This window comes from Neolamprologus multifasciatus, chromosome 3 (assembly GCF_963576455.1).
Source record: "Neolamprologus multifasciatus chromosome 3, fNeoMul1.2, whole genome shotgun sequence".
NCBI lineage: Eukaryota > Metazoa > Chordata > Actinopteri > Cichliformes > Cichlidae > Neolamprologus > Neolamprologus multifasciatus.
In genome coordinates this window covers 27704354-27710642 of record NC_140441.1, presented here as the reverse complement: position 1 = coordinate 27710642, position 6289 = coordinate 27704354, and positions in this window count along the sequence as shown.

Genomic DNA, 6289 nt, shown 5'->3' with positions numbered 1-6289 from the left:
AACAGCTGCTGCCAGACACAAATGTCTGTAGGATCTTACTATTTATATTTTATTCCTACACAGTTGGTGTGGAGCACCCTCAATTTCATTGTACATGTACAATGACAATAAAGGGCTATTCTATTCCATTCTATCTTAAAATATAGTTCTGGGTAATTGAAGCTGTGTGTGTGTTAGTGCAGTTGGACAACTTAAAAAAATTCCAGAAACATTGGAAAAAATAAACAGTAGGCTTGGGTTTTTTCATTATGTAGGCCTGGTGCAAAAAGCAGAGGTTAAATTAATTCCTCATGTAGCATACAACTACTATATTACTATATAGTAATAATGGAGACAGTAGAAATGCTTTGTAGTAAGTGCACCGTATAACTTGTGGAATTCTCTGAAATGGCTCTAATAACTGGAATATAGATTCCAGGTCTTGCTTATAAAAGGACAAAGGTACGTGGTAGTGCAGATTCTCAGAACTCCTTCCGCTCCTCGTATAGTTGCCAAAACATGGGTTAGGGAATGTCAGGGTACCACAGCCAGTGAAGCTACTAGATGAATTTTGTGGACACAGTTACAGTAAGATCTTAATGTGTGTGTTACAACTTCACTCTTAGAGAAAAGTCGAATGAGAGGACAGAAGGGCAAGATGAAAGAAGATATTAAGAGGTAAGGGCTGCTGGTAAGTTGTCTTTGATGAACTGGAAATTTAAAGCTGAAATGTTATGTTCTAATTCTTGTTAGATTTTTTTTAATCTATACAACAAATGTACATCAAATTAAATTTGTGATATATGGGATATTTTAAATGTTTCAAGTACTGGCTAAAATAGATAGTTTACAGCATTTTGATCAAATTCCAAGTAATAGGCTACGATGAATGGTGAATAAATAAATGGTTACTACGAGATTAGGCAAAGGTTAGCAGTAAGCAATATGAGGTTTATGTATACTGACTTGGCTACTGGATTGGAAGCAGTTATGACAGCTCATGTATTCATACAGAGGTGACCACAGCTATGCATGTTTGATTTGACAGCTTTTTTTACACCAGCTGATGTTCCTCACACGGCCAGGATCAGACCCCAATTTGGTTGATCCACAGTCAAAATCAGAAGGATCAGGCTGATCACAGCCTGTCCAAAAATCTACAGCAGTTCACAATTCAAATTATTATGTTATTTTATTTCTATACATGTCATATTCCTAACTGCTCCCATTTGACAAATCTCACTTTAAACTGAATTAACTATTTACTAAACCCAATCTCATAGATGTCAAGGTAATTCAGGGTGGAGCAGAGTGAATGGCAAAGTGTTTATATTCGGTAAGGCAAAGTAGGGGAAAGGTCTGCAGCAGAGGTCCTGTGCTACTGGGTATTGGATACCCTCCATGAAAGTACTTAAGCTAAAATAATATTTTAACCAAATGTGAAATTTAGATCAGATGTTATTATTTGATCCCTTATAAATAAAGGAATTTGGAACTGAAGAAGCAGCACAATATAAGATTCTTAACTCCTAATAGATTGAGCGGAAGTAAAACACAATGAGAAACTGTGAAGAGAGTGAGAGAAGAGTCAAGAGTTTAATAACCAAAAAACTGAAAGGCTTTTCAGACGGTCCCCAGTTTAAGGTTACCATTGTGCATCTCTCATAGTTTTGCCTATACCTTCTTTCAGTGTTTGTTCCAAGTCATCGGTGTAGATATGCCAGAAAGGGCCAGTGCTATTGGACGTCCACAAACTGAACTGATTGTAGACACTGCCGTCATTTCTTATCACTGTTATGTGAAATAACATTTTATCTTTGTTAAAGGGTCCAAGGGCTTACTTATACCACTTGTGCACTAAGGTACAACCTTGGTCTTTTTTTAGATAAAGTCAAAATATTTTAATCATATTATGTTATATACTTCAACACTGCTTTAGTATTATGATTATATTCATTAAAGCTTTTAGTGCAGAGACATTTGTAGTGATTTATTCAAAATTCTGTTTTATTCATGTTTTTTACTGTCCCTTAGCCTCATACCCCTGGTCACCTCTGTCTCCCATGTCAGAAGAGCATGACTCTATTTCAATAATGACTTCCTCTGTCAGGATTTTCAGATACCTGCACCAAACCTAACAAATAAACATTAAACCAGATTCTTATAGTGTTCAGTTTGTTTAAAGATTGTCTGGTAATTTTTAACATATAGGATCTGGCTTTGATATCCAAGACTTATTTTCCTGATCCTATCCACGCCAGTTCTGCAGATAGATATGGAGGATGGGGAAGTGGAAGATGAAAGTTATAACGTTATAAACGCTGTCAGCTCAGAAACTCCTGATATGAGCCACATCAGTTAACTGTACTTACAAAACAAACACCAATTAATAATTTGGGCTTTATTAATAATTATTAACAATTAATAATTAATAATAACAGATATCGCTTTTTCCAGCTCTATCTATGTCGCAACTGTTTCAGGTCATCTAGGTTTCTAGGGCTGTGTCACTAATGAATGAATGAAGGGATCTATGTCTCTGCCTCTGCGTGTCTGTCCTTCACTTTCGAGAACTGTTTCCCCTTTTAAATTTGAGGCCATATATTGCAAGTTATCTGAGTACAGTAAGTGTTGTGTCAAGGCTTACGTTTTTGGGATAAGAAGGGTTTTGTTGCCCTGAGCTGATTGTGCTGCTTCGTTGCCTTGTGTGTCATCTTGTTTCAAGGTAGCTGGTATTTGCCTTTCAGGTTTAGTAGCATTTGAAATGTATCTTATTGCAAATCTCATAAAAATACACTTTTTAAATCATCTTTATAGGGACATGTACATCTTTAAAGTAAACATTTTTTAAAGTGAAAAGGAGAAAAAAAGTGTTTTTTCTCCATTGTTTATCCTTTAAATATTTAAATCATTAACACACAGAGGATTATTAGGTACACTTGTTCAGCTGCACATTTAAATGTCTAATCAGCCAATCACATGGCATTAATTCATTACATTTAGGAATGTAGACTGGTCAAGAAGACCAGTTGAAACTGGATGTAAGGATCAGAATGAAACAAAAGCTAAACTACTCGCAAACTGGTTTCCCACTTTGCCCTTAAGCTTACAGAGTTGCAGTTGTAGATCTCTTTTACTAACTGATTTTTCAGTTTTACTTAATTTTTATTGTTCCTCTCGAGTGAAGTGTAGCATAATACTCAGTAGCTACTCAGACGTAGATTTTTACTTAACCCTTATATTCTCATAGGGACATTATTTTTCCAGTTTTAATATTTGACTGCTTAAAAAAATCATTTTATTAATCATTTTACTTTAAAATGACTTAATTTTCATTCTTTTAACCTGAAGGATCTGTAAAAAACAACAACAACAAACAAACAATAGAACCATGTTGAACACTGAGGCTGTCTGGGGTCAAATCTGACTTGTATCTACTGACATTTATATTAGATCCACCAAACAGTGATATCAGGGAATCTTGAAACTGTGCATATCATATCTGTGTGTATTTTCTTTGGAACGGTGGTGATGGAGGTCAAAAGGGAAAAAATAGCAAAAAATGACATGGGAGTGATCAAGAGGTCAGAGGTCATAAGATGCCTTGAGAAATGCTGCCCTGACACAAAGAGGAGACATTTTTAATCGAGTGACATGGTGGTGGAGTGGTTTAAATCCTTGCCATTCTCCACAGTCACAGTCCTTCAGGTTCCTCCTATAGTTTAGTTTTAGGAGTGAGTCAAATAAAGTGTTGTATGAATGTATAGGTTATGTGAATTGTAGTAAATGCACTTTCAGTCATCAGGGGAAAAAAAGAAAGGTGTAAGTACATTACATTTTCACCTACAAGTGTCCTCAGTGTGACAAAATATAAAAAAATTGAATCTGTTAATTGAGGGCAAGCCAATGTTAAAGTAACTGAGATTAAAACAGGGATAAAAAGAGGGGATTGTAATACAGCAAAGCCACCAGACTTGCCATTTCGGTGACTGTGGGTAGAAAATATTAAAGTCTCACATGCTAAGTTATTTGTTATTGCTTCTTTGAATTCAGACTAGTGTGTTCCAAGTGTTAATTAAGACTGAATTAATATTGCAATTATAAATGCTAGTTATAAAGATGTTTTTTGATAGTAGTGAGGACAGCATTTAATATAAATTATTATACATGGCTATAAAATTCCAAACAATTCCAGGATGTTCTTTCCATTTTCACTTTTAATAAAACATAATTAAACCATCATGACTGTTATATTTCATATCTTTGGTAAGTGAAACAAGGGATATGCTAATCTTTTTCTTTTTTTTTTTACTTACAAGATGCTGCGTGATAACTGATGGGCAGATCCAAATACTGAGAGCATTGATATCAAAACTGTTATTGGAATTGAAATGATACTAGTGTACTTTGTTTCTATTGTAATTTGTTTGTATCCTCTTACTCAAGCTTGTCCTAGTGTTGTGGATCAGTGAGTCAGTGTCTTGCTCACTCGTGGCATACAGCTTGATGTCATCCATGTAGCAGAGGTATAGAGGGTCATACATAGCCCACTTGAGTGAAACTCCAATTTCTGTCAGTTTAAAGAAGTTTAACTACACATATAATCAATAAGATAGCTTCATAAGAGACAAAGAAGAACAGTTTCAACCACATGTCTCAGTTTTTCTTAGTGATAAAGGAATGCTGCTTTAGTAGATGAGAGAAATCTTTCTGCTCTTTGGGTTTACATTGTAGGAGATACATGTGTAAAATTGCTGAATACTAAAATGTGAATGGTCATGAGGGTGGGGTGTATTCATTAGTAAGATATGGTGTAAAACTTGTATAAATAGAATTAAAATGTCAAAGTTTATGTTCTCCTAGACATTTTCCAAAGCCATCCTATGGGCCGGATTGGAGTCGAATTCTGGTCCCCTTATGTTTAAAAGCCCTTCTTTAAGTCCAGTATGTAGCCCACTGAATGGTGCTCAGTACATCTCAAATATGCTCTATGAAAAATGCCTGAACCTTTTTGTGTTGTCTTTCAGGTCTGTTCTATTTAATAGCCCAGAGCAGCGGTGCCCTACCTTTTTTGTGCTACGGACCAGTATTTCACACCCAAGACTCAACCCTAGCAGCCCGGTACCAAACGACTCATGGACTGGTACCACTCTGCGGCCCTGTGGCGGTTGGGGACTGGTGGCTTAAAGCACATTTAAAAACCAGAAGTTGACCCAAGGTGCTTTAGAGACAGGCACATTTACTTTCCAGGCCTCTAAAAACAGCCAAAATTTGAAATTCATGACAAGCTGAAAGGTGTGTTTTGTTGTATAAACTAAATGTTATAGAAAGTAAAAGTCTGCCTTTGTACTTAACCTATATATAAGTATTGCTACTGGTATCGGTAACAATGGCCCTGCATTTACTTGATATCAGATTGATACCAAAATTTGCAGTATCATAGAGCACCATTAACAGATGGTTTTCAAAAAAACAAGTGCAAATCCTATAAAAGTATATTTTCTTTGTTCTCTGAAACATTAATTAAGGATTAATCATCCATTTTTCAATGTATTGATGGCTATTTATCCATTCTATTGATCTGCAGTTGGATAATTGCTATAGACATTTATCAGGAATGTCTATTCATTATAATTGTCTTTAATTTTTTATCTTTTTCAAAACTTAACATACTCTAAAGCAGTGGTCCTCTGGGCCACAGACCGGTGTCAGTCTGTGAGTTGTTTGGTTCTGGGCCGTGAGAGTTGAGGCTCGGGTGGAAATTTATGGTTTTCAGGGTTTTTATTGTTAACTCGGTTTCCCTGGGTCTTTTCCTGTGTTGTAGTTGTGTCTTATTTTGAAATGCTGCTAATAAAGTTACACAATTACACTTTGAATTTGCATTTATTATTATATTTACAAAATATTACCACAGCTTTTGTCTTAGTCGTATGATTTTTTTTTTTTTTTTTTTTTGTACTATCTGCGACAACTTAAAATATTGTCTGACATTAAACCGATCCTAGGCGTTAAAAAGGTTGGGGACCACTGATCTAAAGTCATGAAATATGAACAGTATGTAAGGGTTAAGGTTTAGCATGACCTACATGTTATGTGCTCCTTTAAGTAAAATAGAACAAATAATAAAAAAATATAAAATAAATGTGACACTAAAAAGGTAAAGCTAATTTAAAGTTAAGTGTATCAGATGGAATCAGCTTCATTTTATTGAGTGTTTTGATTTTTTCTGATTTGATTTAAGTTCACCACTTTGTGTTTTCTACACTATATCACTCGAATGTTTTTCTTTGGATATGTAAACACATCGAAA